The 24661-nt window shown below is 37.5% G+C and overlaps 1 long non-coding RNA gene and 1 other non-coding gene across 2 annotated transcripts; both read right to left on the bottom strand.

Annotated features, from left to right (window-relative positions):
* Nucleotides 1–3279: 3279 nt before the first annotated feature.
* On the bottom strand, nt 3280–6567 carry LOC133803246 (uncharacterized). The gene is made up of 4 exons (XR_009877841.1): nt 6239–6567; nt 5901–6037; nt 4254–4301; nt 3280–3521 (listed from the first exon to the last, which is right to left on the bottom strand). It is a non-coding gene; the product is annotated as an uncharacterized LOC133803246 (long non-coding RNA).
* Nucleotides 6568–11244: 4677 nt separating this feature from the next.
* On the bottom strand, nt 11245–11348 carry LOC133813263 (small nucleolar RNA R71). The gene has a single exon (XR_009884295.1). It is a non-coding gene; the product is annotated as a small nucleolar RNA R71 (small nucleolar RNA).
* Between the last annotated feature and the right edge of the window lie 13313 nt (nt 11349–24661).

Raw genomic sequence — 24661 nt, forward strand, 5'->3', positions numbered from 1 at the left:
GTGGATCACATAAAGTTCTTGGTGTTATTCTTATATGGTGTAGAATGAGCCCAATTTATATTATTGAATTTCTTAATTCATTGTTGGCGAAAAACCGCGTCAGCAGATTGGTGCTTTCATTGAGAGAAAGCATGGAGACCAAAGGGAATTTCGAGCAATCCATCCTACTGCACCTCTCTGCCCAAGCGTCCTAGAAAATAACCCTAGGCCCAGACTAGAAACAATCAGGATACATGCAGTTCATCATCATGGCCCCATCGTGAAAACTTGATTTATGCCTATTACATAGGAATGGTCGAACAGGAGAATGCCGACCTTAGGAATCACCTCGCCTATGCCAACAGGCGTATTGACTCGATTCTGTTCCGACTACAACTTCCTGCAACTGATTAAAATTTTGGAAGGAGGGCAAGTGGGTCTTAAGGGAGTAGATCACGGAGGCGCAATCACGCCAATGTAAGTCATTCACTTTGAACTGCCACTCCAAGCACTGTGCCATTCGAACAAGTTCCCAGAAATAACTGATCTGCGCACTCTCACAAGAATGAGTAAATTGTTCAAGTATCTAAGAAACATTGTGATAAAGTTAAATGAGCTGGGACTACATCCAAGTGAATAAATAGAGATGAGATTCCCCTAAATCCACTAGCTCAAGTCCCTTTGAACAACCAGGGTCAGGGAGATGGACTACCACCAGAAAGGGAGATTGGGGTAGATAATTGGCGACCTCCGATAGTACGCCCAGATGGACGACAAGTGGCCTCCCCAATAAGGCACCCACCATCTCCAATTCACCATCCATCACCTCCACGAGCTCGAGGAAATACGCCTCTTCGTGGAAATGACCGAAGAAACTCTGTTCACATAGATGTCACCTACGTCACTCGATCTAAAGATACCGGGATTCAAGTTTGTAATAACAACCTAATTAACCAACCTCATCAACATATGGTGAGTTTTGCTGAAGATTGTTCTGGATGGAAAATGGTCATGAAGATAGGTCAGAGAGTGTTCACAACACTCATTCTTGAAGGCAGGAGCCCGACTGGAGAGGTCATCTAAACTTTGCTCATAACTATCGTACTAACAATTTTTTCTACTTGCATGAACACTTAAACGCACAACAAAGACAAAAAAGTAAGGACAACGAGCTGAGTTACACTCAAACCAATGAAATCCCTCATGTGAGGCGTGATGATTGGAATGTCCCAGTGAACTGAGCTTAGGCTTGGAGGGACAACAACCCAGATAACACGCAGCTCTAGTTGGAAGCTAAAAATCAGCTCCCAAACAACCTGATAGTGTGGGATTCAGCCCTAGAACGACTTTCTATGATTGAGGAACAGATGAGGCTCCTTCTATCAAGAAGAAACAAGGATGATTGTGATTCTAATGAGGAGCTCAAGCCCTTTGCTCCTCACATTGCCAGAATTCCATACTTGCAGGGCTTCAAGATGCCACATATGGAGACCTACGACCGAACTACCGATCCATCAAATGACATTGGGACTTTCAACACGTTGATGAGAGCCCATAACGTGAACGTCAACCTGCGATGTGTTCTATTCCATGCAACTTTGACTGGTGCAGCCAATATGTGGTTTACAAGTTTAAGAGGCATACAATCACATCCTAGAATAAACTATCATCGGAGTTCAAAAAGAAATTTTGAGCTGCAAAGGAAATAAGGGTGGACGCCAATTTTTTGACCAACATAAAGCAGCAACTGGGTTAGTTCCTCAAGGCTTACATAAACCGGTTCACTAACATTGCAGCACGAGGAAGAGATGCTGATGACAGTACCAAACTCATGGCCATGTGATCTAGAATCACCGTAGGTGGTGAGTTATGGAAAAAACTCCAAAGAAAATGGGTTAAGAACATAGAAAAATTCTTGGCTCGAGCTCAAGAATGGATTAACCTTGAGGAGGCAGAATCTGCCATGGCGGGAACAAGTAGTATTCCTGTTCAGCCCGTAGGAGTGGTGAAAAATGTTGTAGCACCAACTCAGCCAGTCGCGCATAACAACCAGATGGGTAATAGTAATAAGAGGAAGGGGAATAAAGAGAGTGACCAGACAGGGTCCAAGAAGAATAAAGCTGGGATGGATTAACATCAATTTTCACCGTGTATACTGAACTAACAGATACATGAGATAATATATGCCTGGCAAACTCTGCTCGCCTTCTTTGGAAGAAGCCCGAGCCCATGAAGAATCAACAGGCTAAGAGAGATCCAACAAAGTTTTGTCGTTACCATAATAGTATTGGCACACCATAGATGATTGTCGCTAGCTGAAGAACGAGATTGAGACTGATTCGGGTTGGATCGTTAGCACAGTATGCCCGGAATAAGGTAGCCCCCAAACAGCAGGTTGCACAAAATCAACGCTAGCTCCGGGTAATCAGGCAAACCTATCTATGACTCTTGCAGCTCCTGAGAGTCCACTCATCCCTCCTCGTGTGAAGGAAGAGACATAGCCACAATCTCATGTGGGCCTCATTTAGTATGTATAAGTAATGGGACCCAAAATAGATACATTCAGGAGCTGAAGACCCATGATGGTGCAGTATACACTCCCAGGAAATGCCTGCCAAAGCAGTAGAGAATGGACAAACAACCTATAACTTTTACGGAAAAGGACACAGGTCACGTCAAATTCCCAAATAATGATCCACTTGTGATAACCCTTCAGTTCGGAGAATTCTTATCGACATAGGGAGCTCGATAAATGTGCTATTCAGGTCAACATTAGAAAAGATGGGACTCTCAGCTACGGATATGAAAGCCTCGTCTACGACTCTATATGGGTTCTCACACTACTACAAAAAATGCTTTTTAGGACTCTCTATTTGAGAACCTTAAAAACTGAGGTTTTTTAGGACTCGCATTGCGAGTCCTAAAAAGTTTTCACTACTACAAAAAAGAATTTTTAGGACTCGCAATGTATGTCCTAAAAAATTTCGTTGAGTGCATTTTAATTAATTATAATTTTATTTTATAAATCAATATTTGGGTAAAATGCCCATTTTTTTAAATCCCAATATTGTAGTAAAAGAATGCACATCAAAAATTAAATTAAATTAACATTGGTTACATTAAATTTATATTTGATTAGTTCTAACACTTTCTAATAAAAGAAATGCATAGTTCCAAAAAGTTTGTCATAAAATAAATATCTAGCAAAGTTCCAAAAAAACTAGTTTGTCATAAAATGGATATTTATCACAGTATGCACATCGAAAAGCTTAAATTAACAATAATGATTTAAATGAAACATTTATATACAAATCTGGAAACTTATAGATTAAAATAACAAAATTTCTACATTCAATTTACAAATCTAATAAAAAAAATATAACTAGATTTACAAAGTAAATAATTAACCACTCAAAAAAGAAAACTTATACTCTAATAAAAATCACAAATAAAATAAAACACTAAATTTATTGTCACCCTCGTCACCAATAGTCTTTCCAAAGTAAGGATTGACTACCATGAATTTCTTTCTAAAATCATCCCTGAAACATGAAAAGTCACATTACAATATAAAATTATTGTTATTTTACATTTGACCAATAATTAATTATTATAGCATCTATAAATTTAATTTTAAGTTGTGAATAAAGTTAGAATTATTAAACTTTCCTACAAACAAAAAACAAGGTGAACAAACAAAAGAAACATACCCATTTTTTATCAAAAGAATTTCAAAGAGTACAAACAAACTAATGTCTAATGTTCAGTGCTCAGAACACTTTAATCAATAAACTTTCAAAGATATTTACACAATAAGAATAATCAATTCAATTAAGGGTCATAATAATTTATCATTCATTAATGATTTCTACCTATATAATTATTTATAAAATAATTATAATATGAAGAATCATATTACAGAAAAATCATAGACCAACAATCATATGAGAGGTTAGTATATCTTCCAACCATTGCAATTCTAACCTGTAATAATCATGACAATTAATAGCATGCAACGAGTGTCAAAGATATGAGAGAATCTCAAACATTGTCTAAAAACCTATTGTACCATGCAACTTGTCACAATATATTTTTTTTCTAGCAGTCCAAACCTTCATATCAGGCTCTCTAGCAATAGCATTATTTACATACACATATATTGAGGTACCAATCTTAGACTTGAAAGAATAGCTTTGATGTTCAAAAAATTACATTGTTTGCATACACACATATCTTGAGGTACCAATCTTAGACTTGAAAGTTCAAAAAATTACCTTGTTTGTCAAACCAACGCATTTATCTCACAACTCAAATATATATACCTGCAAAATTAATAGAGTAAGCATGATGACCCTAAACTAGTAAATGGTAAAACAAAAATAAAGCTATCGTCAAGCAAAATAACAAACCAATAACAACAACACAAGTTCCTGTAAAAAATGCTCTTCATACCCACATGCTCTTCATATCAACTATATAAATAATATAATAAAAGAAATGCTCATATAATATTTAATGAAAGCAAGCAAACAAGAAAGGCTTGATCATGCAAAGTGCCACAGACTGCTTGGCAGATGGCATAAACTTGATCCTACACAACAATTAATTCATCTGCCATTGATCTCATTTTCTGCATGATGAAGTAAGCAATCCAATTCATGAATCAAGCTTTTGAAACTCATGAACAAACTTCAGTTACTAGTTCATATCACATCAAACAAATTAGTTTCAAACACTACTATAAATAAGTAAGAAATCCAATTCACCAACATGCATTACAGTAGTCATTATAGCTTAATCAAGGAAAATAACAATTAATGCTTTCCTTAAATATTTCATTCTAATGAGAACTTGGCTAAATATTTGCTGGCATATCATGATCAACAAGCTGCAATAATTAAAAAGATAGAAAAAACAAAGTCGATTAATATTATTTCAACTTATTCTTGTTTCTTTGTTAATGAAGTTGGTTTTCGTTATATACTCATCATAAATTACTTGCAAAAATTAACAAACAAATACTAATTAATAAATGCTCGGAGTGGGAAAAATATTATTTACTCAAAAAGTTAAATACAAATTCTAACTATACTTGCAGCAATTATGTATAGTGAGTATGCATATGACACCATTAATATGTTTATTAGAATTAATATTATTAGCTATAGATCTATCCAATATATGTAGTGTAAGACTTAAGAGACAACATTATATCTGAAAAAGTTGTTATAATATGTAAAGTATAATTCCTTTCAAACACTATATAAGTCGTTGTACACATTGGATTGAGGCACCAAAAGTAATATATCTGAAAATCAAATAGATTGAGCATAGATAGAATAGACCCAACAGCAGCCACGGAGTCGAGTACTGATTATAATAATAACTCGAACTCAGTACTCATTCCAGTTGCTCAAAGTCCTCAATCAACTATTCTTTATACATTACAACTTTTCTTGTAAATATTTTCCCCTTAAGCAATCCCAGATTTATTGAGAAACCCTAAAGAAAAATCTCCATCGTACTCCAAAAATAATTTAGAAATAAACAATTTACATAGCAGAGTTGTATAAAGACTAAAGAAAAGATATCAAATACACGATGGAGATCAAAGATTAAAGAACATAAACAAATAATAATAAAAAAAATTAGCAATCGTGTCTTGAAATTCAACCCATTTGGGCATCGAAACCCCCCAAATGAGTCTGAAAATGACTCACATCTCACTCAATGACAACTCACACACTCCACATTCAACAATCCTAGCTCACATCAATCAATCTATCCTCCAAAAGAAAAAATAATGCCAAGAAAAGTTACCCTTACACTGCAAAAGAAGATCAATCAGGGGAACCACGATGTTGTCCCCGTCACCTTCCTTAAGCTAATCCAAGAAAAAAAAAAAACAAATCCAAACCTACCATTTTGTTCCCGCCTCTATTCTCCCAAGTCACACGAGCCCACATCCCCACCTTTGCTCTCCCACAACCGCGCGACTCCATCACCGGCATGACCCTCGCTAGTGCATCCCCAGCAAGCCTCCATTGTCGCAACTCATCTGTACCACAATTATAAAGTACCTAAACCAACTGATTGAAAAGTAATTCAAGGAACAAATCTCAAATTCAATTTTTTTAGGCAAATAACATTGTAGAGAATCCCAACACAGTAATATGATTCAAAGAAGAAGAAAATCAGATCTAAACATTTATTTTAATAAAGATAAATCTAATTAACATATATATATATATCAAACTACCTCTCTCCCTTTCTTCTCGACCCTTTCTCTACAAATTGACCAATCCTCGAACTTCAACCTAGCACTAAGCTTCAAACCCAGCCCCGTTTCCAGCCTCGCATCGTCGACCACACCACATCCCCGTCGCCAGCCACGCATTGTTGAGCATGTCGAGCCTCCGCTTCGCCAAGTCCCCAGAAGCCTCCGTTAGTACACCTGCACGAGAAAGAGGTCTATGAGAGTAAGGAAGAAAGAGACGAGACTTGTGAGAGAGTGCGATTGAGGGAATTGGGAGAATGAGGGAATTTTTTATTTGATGTGAGAGAAAGAATTGAGAGAGAATGAAGTAGGTTAATATTGTCCAAATACAATTCTATTATCATAAATATATTTATATTTATTTTTTAAATTATATTCTATTAACTATATTTTTAGGTTTTTATATTTATAAAAAATATATATTTAAATGTAATAAATAATTTATTAATAGTTAAAATTAAATATTATTAAAAAGTTAGATAAATTATTTAAATGATTTATTTTTAACTAAAAGAACTTTAGTATTACAAATTATTAATTACTATTTTTGACAAGTTTTATTTCAATATTAATAAAAGAAATCGGTTTTTTATTTTAGTTATTAAAATAAAGTTTTAATTTATTCATTTATTTGTCATTTTTTACTTAAAAGTTTTTAGGACACGCTTTGGGAGCCCTTAAAAGTCACAACTAATATTACACTTAAATTTACAATTAAGGTTTTTTAGGATCCACATATGTTTTTAGGACACTTATTGCGAGTGCTAAAATGTGTTTTTAAGGACTCTGAATGAGTGCCCTTAAAAGTCCTGGAACTTTTGTTAAAAAAAATTCAAAGTTTTAGGACACATCAGTTTTTAGGACTCGCGGAGCGAGCCCTGAAAGAAATTCTTTAAGGACTCACAATGCGAGTCCTAAAAGGTCCAGGAGCTGTTTTTAGGACTCGCATCTAGGTGAGTGCCCTAAAAAAGTGTCCTAAAATGGTGTTTTTGTAGTAGTGTCAAGAGAAGCACTAGCAGCGATTGGAACAATTGAGCTTGTAGTAACCATTGGTGATGAAACTCAAGCCACGACAAAGATGCTCAAATTCATTGTTATAGATTGTCCAACTACGTATAACACCATTCAAGGGTGACCTGCTTTGGTAGTTTTTGAGGCAATAACTTTTGTTAACCACCTGGACATGCAATTCCCGTCACCTATGGGAATATATACGGTCATGGGAGATCAACTTGATACCAATGAATGCTTAGCACCTCAATGAAGGGAAGACCACAACCCGGGCAACAATCAATGGTGATCATTGAGGAACCTAAAGTAATGGAGATCAAGGTTGCCGACCTAGACGAGATTGACCTGCGAGTAGGCAAGGATAAGTCAGAGCTCCAAGCTCTTGAGGAACTAGAGGAAATAATCCTTGATCATTAAGCAACTTCTTGAGTTGTAAATATTGGGAGAAATCTCGATGCTCAACAGAAGAAGAACCTGATCGAGTTTATGAGAAATAACATCGATGTCTTCGCGTGGTCACATGTTGATATGGTGGACATTAGTCCTAGTGTAATGATGCACATATTGGATCTGGACTGGTTTATACCAGCCAAGCATAAAAAGAGAAGATTGTTGGGAAGAAGTAGCTCGCCTCTTAAAGTGTGGATTCATCAAGGAGGTGAGATATCCGACCTGGATAACCAACCTCATTCTGGTCCCAAACCTAACGAAAATTGGAGAACATGGATTGACTTCTCCGATCTCAACAAGGCCTGCCCAAATGATTGTTTTTCTATACCAAGAATTTATTAGCTCGTAGATGCCACAGCCGGTCATGAGCTCATGTCTTTCATGGACGCGTATTATGGATATAACTAGATCTCAATGAACCTTACAAACCAAGAGCATACAAGTTTTATGACCGAGCATAACATGTTTTATTACAATGTCATGCCTTTCGGCCTGTAGAATGTAGGAGCCACATACCAAAGACTGGCGAACAAAATGTTCGTTTATCAAATCTGTCAAAACATTGAAGTGTACGTCGATGACATGCTAGTCAAGTCAAAGACTACAAATAACCATGTTGCCAATCTGGAAGAATGTGTCACTCTGCTAAGAAAGTACAATATGAAGTTGAATCTCAGAAGTGTACCTTTGATGTCTCATTTGGGAAATTCTTAGGCTTCATTGTAAAATCGAGGGGGATTGAAGCTAATATAGAAAAGATCAAATCCATATTGAACATGCCTTTGCCTAGGTCACGAAAAGAGTTTCAGAGTTTAATTGGAAGGAATGTTGACCTAAATCACTTTGTATCAAAATCCAATGATAAATGTCTCCCTTTCTACAGATTTTTAAGGGGAAACAAATATTTTGAGTGGACTAGCGAATGTGAACTGGAATTTCAGGATCTGAAGAAACATCTAGCTGAACCCACATTCTATCAAAGCTTGTTAGCGGAAAGGCTTTGTTCATTTATCTAGCTGTAATAGAAAGCGCAGTTAGTGCAGTTTTAGTTAGCGAATGAGATCGAGCTTAGAAGCTAGTCTATTACACCAACAAGAGGCTTTTAAGAGTTGAATCTCGATATACATTGATCGAAAAACTCACATTTTATCTAGTCTTAGCCTTGATGGCCTTACTTCTAGTCCCACACAATACACGTCTTAACATATCAACCTTTGAGGCAGGTGTTACAAAATCATAAAATGTCGATACATTTGCTAAAGTGGACCATCGAACTCAGCTAAATCAGGATTTTATATAAACTGTGATCAGCCATAAAGGGGCAAGGCCTAGCTGATTTTGTCGATGAATGCACCGATTTTCAAGATGAACCTATAAGGGACCTTGTGCAAGAGTTATGGAAACTATTCGTGGATGGGTCTTCCAATGAGCACGTGTCAGGAGCCGGAACCATTCTGATCACTCTTGAAAGACATCGCTTCTACACTCTCTAAGACTCAGATTCATTGCCTCAAATAATGAAGCTGAATACGAAGCCTTGCTGGCAGGAATTCCTATCGCCAAAGAGTTAAAAGAGAAGGCCATCTGATAAGTGAATTTTAGATTCACTTATTAGTGTCATTTTATATCTAATTTGTAGGTGTTTAGGGTGTTTTTTTTTGGTTTTATGCTTGTGTTTTGTTTGTGTAGGGTTCAAGGAAAAGTGGCGAGAAATTGGTACAAAACGGGAGTGAAACGAAGAAAAATGCAAAATTCGTGAATTAGGGCCGCAGCCCCATATTCAGGGGCTGCATCGCTATTTCCAGGCTGAATTAGGGCTGCAGCGCCTGACTGAAACAGAGGCTCGTTTTTGGCACAGTTGAAGCGCAGCAGCGCCTGTTTATGGGGCTGCAACGCCGGGAGTCGTACGGAAATCGTAAATTGAGATTTTTGAAGGGCAAAAGAGGGCTTTTTGCAAGGGATATATAAGGAAAAGTTTAATTAGGGTCTAAGCACGGTTTTTGGAAGAGATTAGACAGAGATTAGAGGCTCGGAGAAGAAGAGGAGGCTAGACATCATCAAGATTATCACCATTACATCTAGTTTATTCCTTCTTCCTTTCATTTTAGTTTTTTTTATTATGAACAAGTACATTGTTATTATGTTTATGTTTATAATGGAGAACTAAACTCTTTTTGTGCTAGAGTATTAGATGAATCTATTTTGATTATTGAATTGTGGTTTCTATTATTATTTCTATGAAATTCTTCTCGTTTGTTCATATCTTCTTGAGTTACTTTTATCATATTAATGTTTGGCCATCATTATTGTGAATTGAAATCTAGGGTTTATGCTTGAGAAAGATAAACATAGATTGGACATAAGAAGATTTGACATAGAGTGATTGTGAGATTGAGAGATTCCTTGAACTCTATGAATTTGGTTTAGAATAGCTATTGCTTAATGACGTCTTGATTATTTAATAGCGAATAGAGATATCATATTGATTAATTGAGATTAATTGCATATATGCTTGAGAAAGATAAATGCATTATATTATAATTCTAGAAATTACAAATGAGGAGAATTGATTAGAATAATAAAGAAACTATGTTCATAATTGAATAGTGAAATCATTACTCTAGTACATTTATCTTCTATTTAATCACTTTTCAAGAGCATAAGATTTGGTTATTTTGTTATTTCATATTCTTTAGTTAATTGTTAATTTATTTATTGGCTTTTCTAATTAAAATTATAGACTTAACAGTAGTAGTAATTAGTGAATTTAATATTTAATCCCTGTGGGTTCGACATCTTTTAATTTAAAACTATATTGCAATACACCGTACGCTTGCGGTAGAAAAATTTGTATCAAGTTTTTGGCGCCGTTGCCGGGGATTAAAATTAATTTTACTAATATTGTAACTTTAAGTCTTGATTTTAAATTAGATTTTTATTTATTTTGTTACTAACGTTATAGATTGTTCTTGTGTTCTCAGTATATGCGAAGGATTAGGAGTTCTACACCTGTTGAGCCTCTGAATCCTGAAATTGAGCACACACTCCGTCAGTTGAGAACTAAGAAAAGGACTGAAGAGCTTAATATGGACAACAACGGTGGCAATGGCAATAATAACAATCAACCAGCAGCTGCTGGGGCTCCTCTTAATCCAGCGCAGCGGGCAGTGCGTGATTTTTGCATGCCTATTGTGAATGAGAATATCACTGGAATAGCAAATCCAGCCATTGCTGCCAACAACTTCGAACTGAAACCTGCACTAATCAACATGGTGCAACAAAATCAGTTTGGGGGTCTAGCTACTGAAGACCCCAACATTCACTTCGCCATATTTATGGAGGTATGTGCCACAGTGAAGATGAATGGCGTTACTGATGACGCCATCAGATTGCGTCTCTTCCCTTTCTCCTTGAGGGAAAGAGCCAGGAGTTGGTTGCAATCTTTGCAGCCTGGAACAATTACGACATGGGATGAGATGGCAAGAAAGTTTCTGATTAAGTTTTTCCCTCCTTCCAAGTCAGCCCAGTTACGCAGCGATATTGGACAATTTCGACAGTTAGATCAAGAACCATTCTATGAGGCTTGGGAGAGGTTTAAGGAATTATTACGACGTTGCCCACAACATGGTTATCAAAATTGGATGCAAGTTCAGATTTTTTATCAAGGGTTGAACGCTCCAACACGAACAATAGTTGATGCTGCTGCAGGGGGTGCTCTATTAGCCAAGACAGCGGATGAAGCCTTCACTTTGATGGAGGAAATGGCCACCAACAGTTATCAGTGGCCTAATGAGAGGTCAGGACCAAGGAAAGTTGCTGGGTTGTATGAAGTTGATCAAATGACAGCCTTGAATGCCCAAATTGCTGCTCTACAAACCCAAATGGCTGCTCTATCAGCGCAAAATAATCCAACGGTTATGGAGAGTGTAGCAGCGGCTGCTGCAATGCAGGGGCAAGAAATGAGTCCAGAACAAGCCCAATTTATGGCAAACCGCTCCTTCCCCAATAATTACAGAAGCAACAACATGCCTAATTATTATCATCCAGGATTGCGAAACCATGAGAATTTCTCTTATGCCAATAATAAAAATGTGCTGCAACCACCTCCGGGATTCAATTCTCAACCGCAACAAGAGAAAAAGCAGTCGTTGGAAGACATTTTGGGCACTTTTATTTTGGAGTCTAACAAGAGGTTCGGAAAGAATGAAGCAAGACTCGACAATATAGAAACCCATATGACTAACATGGGTGCTTCAATGAAGAAAATTGAGACTCAAGTGGGGCAATTAGCTAATGCGGTGAATTCGAATCAGAAGGGAAGTTTTCCTAGTGACACTGTGGTAAATCCAAAGGAATCATGCCAAGCAGTTTCTTTGAGAAGTGGTAAGGTGCTTAAAGAGGGTGATGTTCAAGCTAGTTCAAAGAAGAAAGTTGAGCCAGTGGTACGAGAGGTAGACAAAGAAGAGCAAGCCAAGAAGCAGAGTGGAAGTGACCAGAATGACATGAAGAAAGATAGCCTTCCAGTGTATCAACCTCCCATTCCATACCCTCAACGATTTCAGAAGAAGAAATTAGATGAACAGTTTGCAAAGTTTCTAGAAATCTTCAAACGAATTCACATAAACATTCCCTTTGCAGATGCTCTTGAGCAAATGCCTAATTATGTGAAATTCATGAAAGAAGTTATGTCTAAGAAAAGAAGATTAGAAGACTTTGAAACTGTGAAGTTAACAGAAGAATGCAGCGCCATCCTACAGAAGAAGTTGCCTCAAAAGGTGAAAGATCCGGGTAGCTTTACTATACCATGCACTATTGGAGGGTCGTCCTTTGATAAGGCTTTGTGTGATCTTGGAGCGAGTATAAATCTGATGCCACTTTCAGTTTTCAAGAAATTGGGGGTAGGAGAGGTGAAGCCCACAACCATTACTCTTCAATTGGCAGATCGGTCACTTACTTATCCTAGGGGAGTGATTGAAGACGTGTTGGTTAAGGTGGACAAATTTATTTTTCCCGCTGATTTCGTGGTTTTGGATATGGAGGAGGACCATGAAATCCCCATTATTCTTGGTCGTCCATTCTTAGCTACTGGAAGAGCTCTTATTGATGTACAAGGTGGTCATTTGACACTGAGGGTTAACAATGAAGAGGTTAAATTTAACATTTATCAAGCACTACAGCAGCATGACAACACGAGCACATGTCACCGTGTGGATTCTATTGAGGTAGTAGTAGAAGAGACGATGAGAAAAGAATTATGTGCTGATCCTTTACAACACTGCCTTAATTCTAGTATTACTCAGGCTGATTTGAAAAAGGTGAATGGTGAGTTTGTGGGTGACGAAGTGGCTGAATGTGTGATGGCTCTCAGTGCTATTCCTTGTGCTAGCAGTATTAAAGTAGAAGAAACTCTTTGTCAAGCCAAGGAAGGAGGAGTCGAGAGGGAAGTGGTGGAAAAGAAAGATTTGAAACAACTCCCAGAGCACTTGCGTTATGAGTATCTAGGGGAGAATTTCACTTGCCCAGTGATAATTTCATCAAAACTCTCAGAATGTGAAACTGAAAAATTGCTAAGAGTTTTGAGGAGATATAAATCTGCCATAGGATGGGAAATTTCAGATCTGAAGGGAATAAGCCCAACTGTTTGTATGCACAAGATTCTTTTTGAAGAAAATTATAAGCCTTCGATTGAGCATCAAAGACGATTGAACCCAGCCATGAAAGAAGTAGTAAGGGCAGAAGTACTGAAGCTATTGAATGCTGGGATCATTTATGCTATTTCGGATAGTAGTTGGGTTAGTCCTGTGCAAGTTGTACCAAAGAAAGGGGGAATGACAGTGATCAAGAATGAAGCCAATGAATTGATTCCGACAAGAACAGTGACGGGGTGGAGAGTTTGTATTGATTACCGGAAGTTGAACAAGGCGACTAGAAAGGATCATTTCCCACTTCCATTTATCGATCAGATGCTCGATCGTTTGGCTGGCTATACACATTACTGCTTCTTAGACGGCTATTCAGGCTATAATCAAATAGCAATCGCTCCTGAAGATCAGGAAAAGACAACTTTCACATGTCCTTACGGCACTTTTGCTTACAGGAGGATGCCTTTCGGACTTTGTAATGCACCTGCCACTTTTCAGCGGTGTATGATGGCCATCTTCTCAGATATGGTAGAAGAGATCATGGAGGTATTTATGGACGACTTTTCTGTTTTTGGGTCGTCATTCGACCAGTGCTTGCACAACTTGGCATTGGTCCTTTGTAGGTGTGAAGAGAAGAACCTTGTGCTAAATTGGGAGAAGTGTCACTTCATGGTTCAAGAGGGGATTGTCTTGGGGCATCGAGTTTCAAAGGAAGGTCTTGAAGTAGATCGAGCCAAGATAGCCATCATTGAGAAGCTTCCTCCACCGGTGAATGTCAAGGGGATAAGAAGTTTTTTGGGGCACGCGGGCTTTTACAGGAGGTTTATCAAGGATTTCTCGAAAATCAGCAAGCCATTATGCAATCTCCTAGAAAAAGATGCTGATTTTATTTTTGATGAAGAGTGTAGGAAGGCATTTGAGTCGATAAAAGAGAAGTTGGTTTCAGCCCCTATTATGAGTGTCCCGAATTGGAGTCAAGCATTCGAGATTATGTGCGATGCGAGTGATTATGCGGTAGGGGCTGTCTTGGGCCAGCGAAGAGAGAAGATTTTTCGAGCTATTTATTATGCGAGCAAGACTCTTGATGATGCTCAACGAAATTACTCAACCACTGAAAAAGAACTATTAGCGGTGGTGTTTGCATGCGATAAATTCAGACCATATCTCTTGTGTTCCAAAGTTATTATATACACAGACCATGCAGCACTGCGTTATTTGTTTGCAAAGAAGGAGGCTAAGCCAAGACTGATACGTTGGGTATTGTTACTTCAAGAGTTTGACATTGAGATTGTGGATAAGAAGGGGAGAGAGAACTTTGTGGCAGATCATTTATCACGATTAGAGAATAAAGATGCCGAATGTAAAGACTCGATCAAAGAATTATTTCTGGATGAGTTACTGCTGGCTGTATCAACAGAACTTCCATGGTATGCCGACATCGTGAATTACCTGGTTAGTGGCAAGGTACCTCCTGATTTTAATGCACATCAAAAGAGGAAATTGATTCATGATTCTAAATACTACTTCTTTGATGATCCATACCTATTCAAAATGAGTACGGATCGAATAATTCGTCGTTGTGTACCAATGGAAGAGACTCAATCAATAGTAGAGCAGTGTCATTCGGCACCTTACGGTGGGCATTTCGGGCCATCGCGTACAGCAGCGAAAGTTTTGCAATCGGGTTTTTATTGGCCTTCAATTTTTAAAGATTGTTACACTTTTGTCAAGACCTGTGATAGATGTCAACGAGTTGGAAATATCTCGCAAAGAAATGAAATGCCTATGAATGTGATTTTAGAGGTGGAATTATTCGATGTGTGGGGCATTGACTTCATGGGGCCTTTCCCACCATCTTTCGGGAACTTGTTCATTTTACTCGCTGTTGATTATGTTTCAAAGTGGGTCGAAGCGATAGCTACTACTACAAATGATTCCAAGGTGGTTTCTTATTTTCTGCAGAAGTTCATATTTAATCGTTTTGGAACTCCAAGAGCGATAATAAGCGATGAAGGAACACATTTCTGCAACAAAGTTATTAAACCACTCTTGGTAAAATATGGAGTTCGACATAAGGTGGCTTTGGCTTATCACCCCCAGTCTAATGGCCAAGCTGAGGTATCAAACCGAGAGATCAAGTCTATCTTGGAGAAAACAGTGAATTTGAATAGAAAAGATTGGTCTCAAAAGCTTGATGACTCTTTATGGGCCTACAGGACAGCGTACAAGACTCCTCTCGGTATGTCTCCTTATCGACTGGTATTTGGCAAAGCTTGTCACTTACCAGTAGAATTGGAGCACAAGGCTTACTGGGCGATCAAGAAGCTGAATTTTGATTACCAAGCAGCGGGTGAGAAGAGGTTATTGCAGCTGAATGAAATGGAGGAGTTCCGGAATGATGCATATGAAAATGCTCGTATTTACAAGGAGAGGACAAAGAAATATCATGATCAAATGATATTAAAGCGAGAATTTGTGCCGGGGCAGCAAGTTTTACTTTTCAATTCTCGTTTGAGGTTATTTCCCGGTAAGCTAAAGTCAAGATGGTCTGGTCCGTTCGTTATCACCAAAGTTTCTCCTTTTGGTTCTGTGGAATTAAGGAATAATGACGGTTCACTTTTTCAAGTGAATGGACAAAGGTTGAAACATTATTTTGGTGAAATTCATAAGAAGGTGGAGACGATGTATCTCCAAGACAGCAACTGAAGCGTCATCAATGTCTAGCTAAAGACGATAAATTAAGCGCTTAATGGGAGGCAACCCATTGTTTTTGTATTGTTATTTTTATTTAGTTTATTTTATTTTATTTTAGTAGACTTTATTTTATTTATTTTGTAAATATTAAGTTTATTTTGAGCCGTGAAAATCGTGAAAAAAAAAAAAAAAAAAAAATTGAAAAGCAGTGTTCCAGGGGCTGCAGCGCCACTTCCATAGCGCTGCAGTGCAATTGTGGCAGGAATTAGCGCCGCAACGCCATCACTAAGGGCTGCAGCGCTACACCCAAACAGAGAGGTGTCTCTCGGGGGGGTCCCAGGCGCCGCAGCGCCATTTCGCGAAGGAGAAGACTGGAGCATCAGGGCATATGGCGCCGCAGCGCCATAACTAGGCGCAGCAGCGCCACTTCGAACAGAAAAAAAAATCTCTTGTTTTTTTTTAAATTCTTTTTGTTTCCCTCTTTCTCTCTAACCACCATTTTTCTTCTTTTCTTCTCCCTACTCCGAAAAATCAACATCCCACACCCTTAACTCTAATTTCTTTCCTCATTCCTAAATTTCAAATCATCAAATTCTATTCCTCTCATCACCATTCCTCATCCCAAATCATCAAATCTCTCATCCCATTTTTTTACTCCAAATTTTTTTCCTTACCCTAATCATCAATACCACATCAACTTCCATTGTAATCAAGTTTTCATTGACCTTTCAAGGGTGTTTGGCCGAATTTTATGAGGGGAGTAGTTCATTGAAGATCACAAGACACTCACATTCATCAAGTAAGTCATTCACTCATCTCTTTGGAGCACTTAAGTTCTTGAATGGATATTTCATGTAAGGGGCAATTTTGATTTTGATGAATGTGTGACTTGCTGTGTTGGAATTGATGATTATTGGTTAGTTTTTGAAGTTCTATTGTGATTTGGGGAATTAAGATTGAGAGAAAAGTGGAAGGGAAGAGTGAGAATAATTGATGCCCACCAAGTGTTTGAGAAATTGCCTAAGTGACTGTTCTTGGTGATTTTTGCTTAATTTTAGTGAGGAAGAAGTTGTGAATTAAGTTTGGTGGAATTGTTTAGTTGTTAAGGGGGTTAATCTGTGATTAATTAGAAAGTGGGATATTGTTTGGGTGTTTGGCGGGTTGTTCCGAGTAACCATGGGACCTAAGAGAAATAGTGCAAGACCATCATCTTCAAGACCCTCATCCTCTAGGGCACCACCATTTGATACCACCAAATTCGTAAGTAAGGAGGCGGAAGATCGATATACTTCTTTTATGGGGAAACCGGTGCTCAAGGAAAGAGGTATTGAATATGATCCTCAACCTAGTTCGTGTGCTATCTTTGAGCCAATTAGAGCCAACATAGAAGGTAGGCAGTGGGAATCTGTTGTGAAACAACCGGAAATTAAAATGAATATCTCTTGGGTGTATGAATTTTATGCGAATTTTCCGGAGTTGAATGAGAAGGGGGAATGTTTTGTGAGAGGAAAATGGCTACCGGTGGGGAGTTATAAGGCCATCGATGATTTTTTCAATACTAAGAGCTTTGATAATCAGCATGATGAGTACCAATTGTTTCTACAAGATCAGCATGATCATGTTCTTATAGCGGAAACATTGGGTTGCCCAGGAGCTAGAATTGTATATGCTCATGATGAGCCTAATGGGATGTTTTTATGGCAACTTAATCAAGAAGCTCGTGCATGGTTTTATTTTGTGGCAGCCAAATTGATCCCAACTAGTCATGTTAGCCATATGACGAATGACCGGATGAGGTTGGTTTTTGCTATCATGAAGGGGATGACCATCGATGTTGGACGAATTATTCGTCAGGGTATGAGGTTTGTTCTTCGTGGCACCACTATTGGGGGATTGCCATTTGGGTCATTGATCACCGATATGTGTGTAGTGTATGAAGTACCAAGGGAAAAAACTGATATAGTGGTGCCAGTCAAAGGGAAACTTACTAAAGCAAGAATTGCACGTTATCCTAATGCATCTTTAGTAGCACCAGCCGCACCTCCACGACGACAAGGCCAACGACGAAGGCGGGAGATGACGAGGACCTTGACAATCAAGAGGATGATAGTGTTCCGGAGAATGTGGAGGGGCCAATGAATGTGGATGTCCCTTTGGCTCTTGGTGGTCCAATTGATTGTAATATGCAATACTCGCATAACATGCTGCGCTACATTGCTCAACAAAACACGATCACTCATAACTATTTGGCTGCTCGGGAGGCATATGAGCATAGTCAGGTGGATCAACTAAATTTTTTGGTAGCTCAATGGACGTTGAACAGAGGACAGAATAACTATTTCGCTTATCCCCCTCCGTTTCAAGGGATGCAAGATCCACCACCACCACCACCACCTTCTCCTTATCCGTAAGCATGGACTTTTTGTAAGTTTCTTTCCTTTTCTTTGTAGTTACACATTGGGGACAATGTTTGTTTCAAAGTTTGGGGGAGGGATTTCTTACGAAAGTTTTCTTTTGTTTTGTAAATATGTGTTTAGAGTCGGGGTGTTATGAGTCGTGTTCGAATCAAGTCAATAATAAAAGTCAAGGTTAAGTAATGAATGCTATGAACATAAAGTTAAGAAATAAAACCACTTTGAATCCGTGTGCTTGATTTTGTCTGTTGCCATGGTTGACTAATGTATGAGGAAAGATTGAACTTTTTGCCATGATTATTAAATTCGTGCTAATTGACTGTGTTATGCATGTTAAATGGGATTTGTGGAAAGATTTGGTTGATTACTCTAGAATTTGTGTTACTTGTTATTTGAGACGAAATCCTAGATAATGTGTGCTTAAGAAGATGATGTAGGCAATTTTGTTTGGTCCGTTTGAGCCTTTCTAGCCAACCCGAGACAAAATTGTATCCTTAGTCACCCTAATTGAGCCTAGGCCTATTTTTGTTGAAACTCCAAAACTGTTGAAACCTAACGAAAATCTTATCAAATATCCTAACCATATTAATATCATGAGCATACAAAGATAATGTGGGAAGGGGTTTTGTAATGGAAAGTAGTTTGGGTTTTCAAGAGAGGAAAAGATGAATGAGAGAAAGTTTCTTCTTAAAAAAAAAAAAAAAGAGAAAAATTTTATCATGGAGCCTCACTCCCTTAAGGAAATATATTGTATACACAAAGTTTTGGGGAGTGAATGTTAAAAAAAAAAAAAAAAAAGAGCTGAAAAAGAAAAAAATATATAATAACTAAAGAAGAAACGAGGAAGAAAGAGAAATATATATATCTCTCATTCATGTCAAGGTTGTTCAATATGGGTGTTTGGAATTTATGTGTACATGGTTGTTTGAAAGGTTGGTATGCTTATGGTATTAGTGCCTAAATGACTTTCTTATCTACCTTACCTAAGCCACGCATTGTAAGCCATTAAAGTCCTGTTGATTCTTAAGCATGCGTTGTTTACATTAGTGGAGAATAATGAGTAATGCAAACTTATGGAATAATATGGATTGTGGTATGACTGTGAGAATTTGATGTGCATAACTATGTCAATTACTTGAGTTTTAATCATTATGGTAAATAGTTAAAGGATGTGAATGATAATTAGTTGATTATGGCAATAGTTGAGATTGAAATTCTGGATTGTGTTGTTGGGATATTTCTGAAGCTTTATGTGAGCATGGTATTAAGGAAATTGAAGCTTGATTATTATTATTGGATTGATTCGCATTGTGTGAGTGTGTTTAGTTTTTCTTATTTAGTTTTTGTTTTGAGTATTACTCGAGGGCGAGTAATTTTCAAAGTTTGGGGGAGTTTGATAAGTGAATTTTAGATTCACTTATTAGTGTCATTTTATATCTAATTTGTAGGTGTTTAGGGTGTTTTTGTTTGGTTTTATGCTTGTGTTTTGTTTGTGTAGGGTTCAAGGAAAAGTGGCGAGAAATTGGTACAAAACGGGAGTGAAACGAAGAAAAATGCAAAATTCGTGAATTAGGGCCGCAACCCCATATTCAGGGGCTGCATCGCTATTTCCAGGCTGAATTAGGGCTGCAGCGCCATCCTTAAGGGCTGCAGCGCCTGACTGAAACAGAGGCTCGTTTTTGGCACAGTTGAAGCGCAGCAGCGCCTGTTTATGGGGCTGCAGCGCTGGGAGTCGTACGGAAATCGTAAATTGAGATTTTTGAAGGGAAAAAGAGGGCTTTTTGCAAGGGATATATAAGGAAAAGTTTAATTAGGGTCTAAGCACGGTTTTTGGAAGAGATTAGACAGAGATTAGAGGCTCGGAGAAGAAGAGGAGGCTAGACATCATCAAGATTATCACCATTACATCTAGTTTATTCCTTCTTCCTTTCATTTTAGTTTTTTTTATTATGAACAAGTACATTGTTATTATGTTTATGTTTATAATGGAGAACTAAACTCTTTTTGTGCTAGAGTATTAGATGAATCTATTTTGATTATTGAATTGTGGTTTCTATTATTATTTCTATGAAATTCTTCTCGTTTGTTCATATCTTCTTGAGTTACTTTTATCATATTAATGTTTGGCCATCATTATTGTGAATTGAAATCTAGGGTTTATGCTTGAGAAAGATAAACATAGATTGGACATAAGAAGATTTGACATAGAGTGATTGTGAGATTGAGAGATTCCTTGAACTCTATGAATTTGGTTTAGAATAGCTATTGCTTAATGACGTCTTGATTATTTAATAGCAAATAGAGATATCATATTGATTAATTGAGATTAATTGCATATATGCTTGAGAAAGATAAATGCATTATATTATAATTCTAGAAATTACAAATGAGGAGAATTGATTAGAATAATAAAGAAACTATGTTCATAATTGAATAGTGAAATCATTACTCTAGTACATTTATCTTCTATTTAATCACTTTTCAAGAGCATAAGATTTGGTTATTTTGTTATTTCATATTCTTTAGTTAATTGTTAATTTATTTATTGGCTTTTCTAATTAAAATTATAGACTTAACAGTAGTAGTAATTAGTGAATTTAATATTTAATCCCTGTGGGTTCGACATCTTTTAATTTAAAACTATATTGCAATACACCGTACGCTTGCGGTAGAAAAATTTGTATCACCATCCAATGCTTCAGTAATTCGCAGCTGGTGGTAAACTAATTGCTAAGAGAATACCAGGCCCGGGAAATCAAGATGGCTGCGTACCTAGCTAAAGTAATAAAGAAAATCGTCAGAGTTTGAGTTTTACACTATCGAGCAAGTCCCCTGCGAATAGAATAATAATGCAGACGCATTAGCTCGGCTTGCCACAACCAAAGAAGCGAACATGTTGAATGTAGTTTCGATTGAATTTCTTGGAAATTCAAGCGTAGATGGAGAAACAGAAAAGATCGAGCTAATTCATGTAGGGTTAACCGAGATGACTCAAATCATTGAATACCTCACATTCGGAAGACTACCTGCAGATCGTAAGGATGCACGAAGATTTATGTATTAGATCCCAAGATACATCCTGGTCAAAGGAATCCTCTTCTCACCAGAGGAAGCCCAAGCTATCCTACAGATAGTTCATAACGGATTTTGTGGAGATCATGCTGGGGGAAAAGTCGAGCCATGAAGATACTCACATAAGGTTATTTTTGGCGAACCTTGAAGAAAGATTCAGCCTCGTATTTTCAGAAGTGTGATAAATGTTAGTGTTTCTTGACAATAGCTCAGACTGCACCTGTCGAGCTTACCATGATCTTACAACCTTGGCCTTTTGCCATCTCGGGAATAGATTTGATCAAACCATTGCCAATTGGGAAATGAGGAGTTCGTTATGTTGTAGTCGATCTGGACTACTTCACATAGTGGGTCGAAGTTGAATTATTATCTATAATAACCTCAAAAAGAGAACATGATTTTGTTATAAGGAAAATAATTTGTTGCTACAGACTCCCAAATAAGATTGTTTCAGACAATGAGACTCAATTCGACAGCGAGCTGTTCACAAACTTCTATGAAAAGTGCGAGGTTATCAATAGTTTCTCCTTAGTGGCATATCCATAGGCTAACGGGCAGCTTAAGGCAGTAAATAAAACCCTAAAGGCTAGCTTATAAAAAAGGTTGGAGGAGGCTAAAGGGTTGTGGCCCGAACAACTCCCGCAAGTACGTTGGACGTACAGAACCTCTCACCACACATCTACTAGTCATATACTGTTCTCATTAACTTTTGGAGGTGATGCAATGCTCCCCGTCGAAGCCATAGTGACATCACACAGGCAAATGACTTTCAACCAGGAAAAAAAGCATGACCTACTACAAGCATCTCTAGATCTAATAGAGGAACGCCGAGAAGAATCACAGATTCAGCTCACGCAATACCAATAGAAAGTAACTCGGTACTTCAACTAAAAAATTAAAGAAAGGAAGCTCGGGTTAGGAGATCTAGTATTAAGAAGGGTATTCTTGGCAAATAAAGAACCTAAAGATGGCTTAGTAGGACCAAACTGGGAGGGACCTTATTAGATTTTGGAAATTCTACGAGAAGGAACATTCAAATTAGCTCGATTAAACAGAGAAGGAGTTTCACAAACTTTGAATGCATTACATTTGAGGAAATATTATCAGAGAATGCTTAATCTGAGTTTCATTTTTATGTCCAATTGTAAGGTTTATTTCTAAAGGCCAATTCTTTTTAGCTTGTTTTTATTTAATAAAATAAATGGTTGTTGTGAAGTTTGAACACAGTACAAAAATTCTCTAATTTTTTGTATTATCGCCATGTAAAAGGGACCTAGAATATTCATAAACTCTGATCGCTTGGGGGTAGATACCCATGATAATAATTTTTAAGTCTTTGAAAATTTCTATATCTTAGAATTTGTAAATTGAAATTTTGTAGCTTGAAAAAGCACGAGTTTTCATATTAATTCTGAATTCAACTAAGATGAACAAGAAAATTCAAAGCAATAAAACCTTGGACTAAACCAGGTAGAAGGCCTGAATATTAACATGTATGCTATTAAGCTATTAAAATCCTGGATTTACCTAGGTATACTACATGGGAACTAACTGGTCAACTATTAAGCATGGCCTTCTAAAAATACCACGATCTAGAATAATTCCATATAACTACGCATGTTGACGTGGTTTTTCTCCAACAAGGGATTAAGAAACTCGATTAAGAAACCATAAATGTAGACTCACAAGATTTTAACGTGGTTCAGTGGTTAAAATCCACCTAGTCCACAAGTCACTCTTATTCATGCGTAGGAACTCTCAAAGAGATTGTTCATGACAATTTCAGCAAAGTTTTGGCATACAAGGTGTCGGTCCCTTTTACAGCCAATTTGCCTTACATTTATAGGGAATTGTGATGGAAAATATTGGGTAACCGTACCATAAATTTTGACATACAAAATTAGGTAACTTCCCAAATAAATGGATACATAAATACCCTAATTAAGCCTATTTCCATTTACATCAATAAATGTATATAACGATCACATGCATTTATTGCACATATTGGGCATCCAAGTTTGTAGGGATTCTTCCATAAGCGTGTCTTTGAACCACCTGGAGCTAGATGTCATTCTCCAAATAGATATGACTAGATCAAGACGACTTGACTTAGATAATGCTCAGGCCAGATGAGGGCGATCTGGACACTAGACACTTCATTCTCTATCATCAACCTTTGAAACGATCTGAAGGATATTGTGCTGTCACAGACTCATTGACACAACCTCGAGCTATTTTGTAATTCCCCGAAATCCCTAATGAGGTTTAAGGGTCGGATTAGTAGGCTGGGAGGGCCATAATTGATTTATTATGTCATTAAGCTATTACGTGCATGTTTATATGAATTACACTATAATATGATGTTAAATGCATGCATGTGGGTCCACATTTCATCTCAGGGATATTTTGGTAATTTGGCCCGTTGAGGGCATAATTGTATATTTGTATGCATGTCGATGAATTATTGTTGAGACCACATTATAATGTGGATTTGTTTGAGCTATTCGGCCTGAGATGATCTTTGAATTCTTTTTATCGGTTTCGTCATAACTGGGTTGAATTCGGGGCTTAGTGTGAGTCTCGGGGTAGTTTAATGATTAGAGCGTTACCGGGAATTATAAGGGTAATGGGATATGATTTTGTTAGTATTTGAGAATAACGGGAATTGGAGAGTGTTAATTATGATTAACAAGATAGGTGGAAAAGGACGGTTTTGCCCTTAGGGGTTGTTAAGAGAGGATTTAAGCATGGAGGGTATTTTAGTCTTTTGACCCAGGCTATATATAGGCCGAAGGCTATAGAAACAGAGCTTTTTTTCCTTCCTCACGATCCTCACCATTTCTCTTCTCCTTCCTTTGGATTTTGAAGCAAGTTTGGGGATTCAAGCTTGGAGATTGAAGCTTGAGGTCTTAGACTAGAGTTCAGCTATTGAAGAGGTTTCAATTCAAACTTAAGGTAAGGTTCTAGTTTCATTTTATAGTGCCTTGCTCTGTTTTTGTGCTAGTTTTAAGGTTTGGAATTTTGATCATTGAATGGGGAATTTGATGAAGTATTGATTGGTGTAAGGCTTAGGTTTTGATGCTTATATGGTAGATCAGTTATGGTTATAGTTGGTGGTGTTG

Source organism: Humulus lupulus, chromosome 1 (assembly GCF_963169125.1).
Source record: "Humulus lupulus chromosome 1, drHumLupu1.1, whole genome shotgun sequence".
Lineage (NCBI taxonomy): Eukaryota > Viridiplantae > Streptophyta > Magnoliopsida > Rosales > Cannabaceae > Humulus > Humulus lupulus.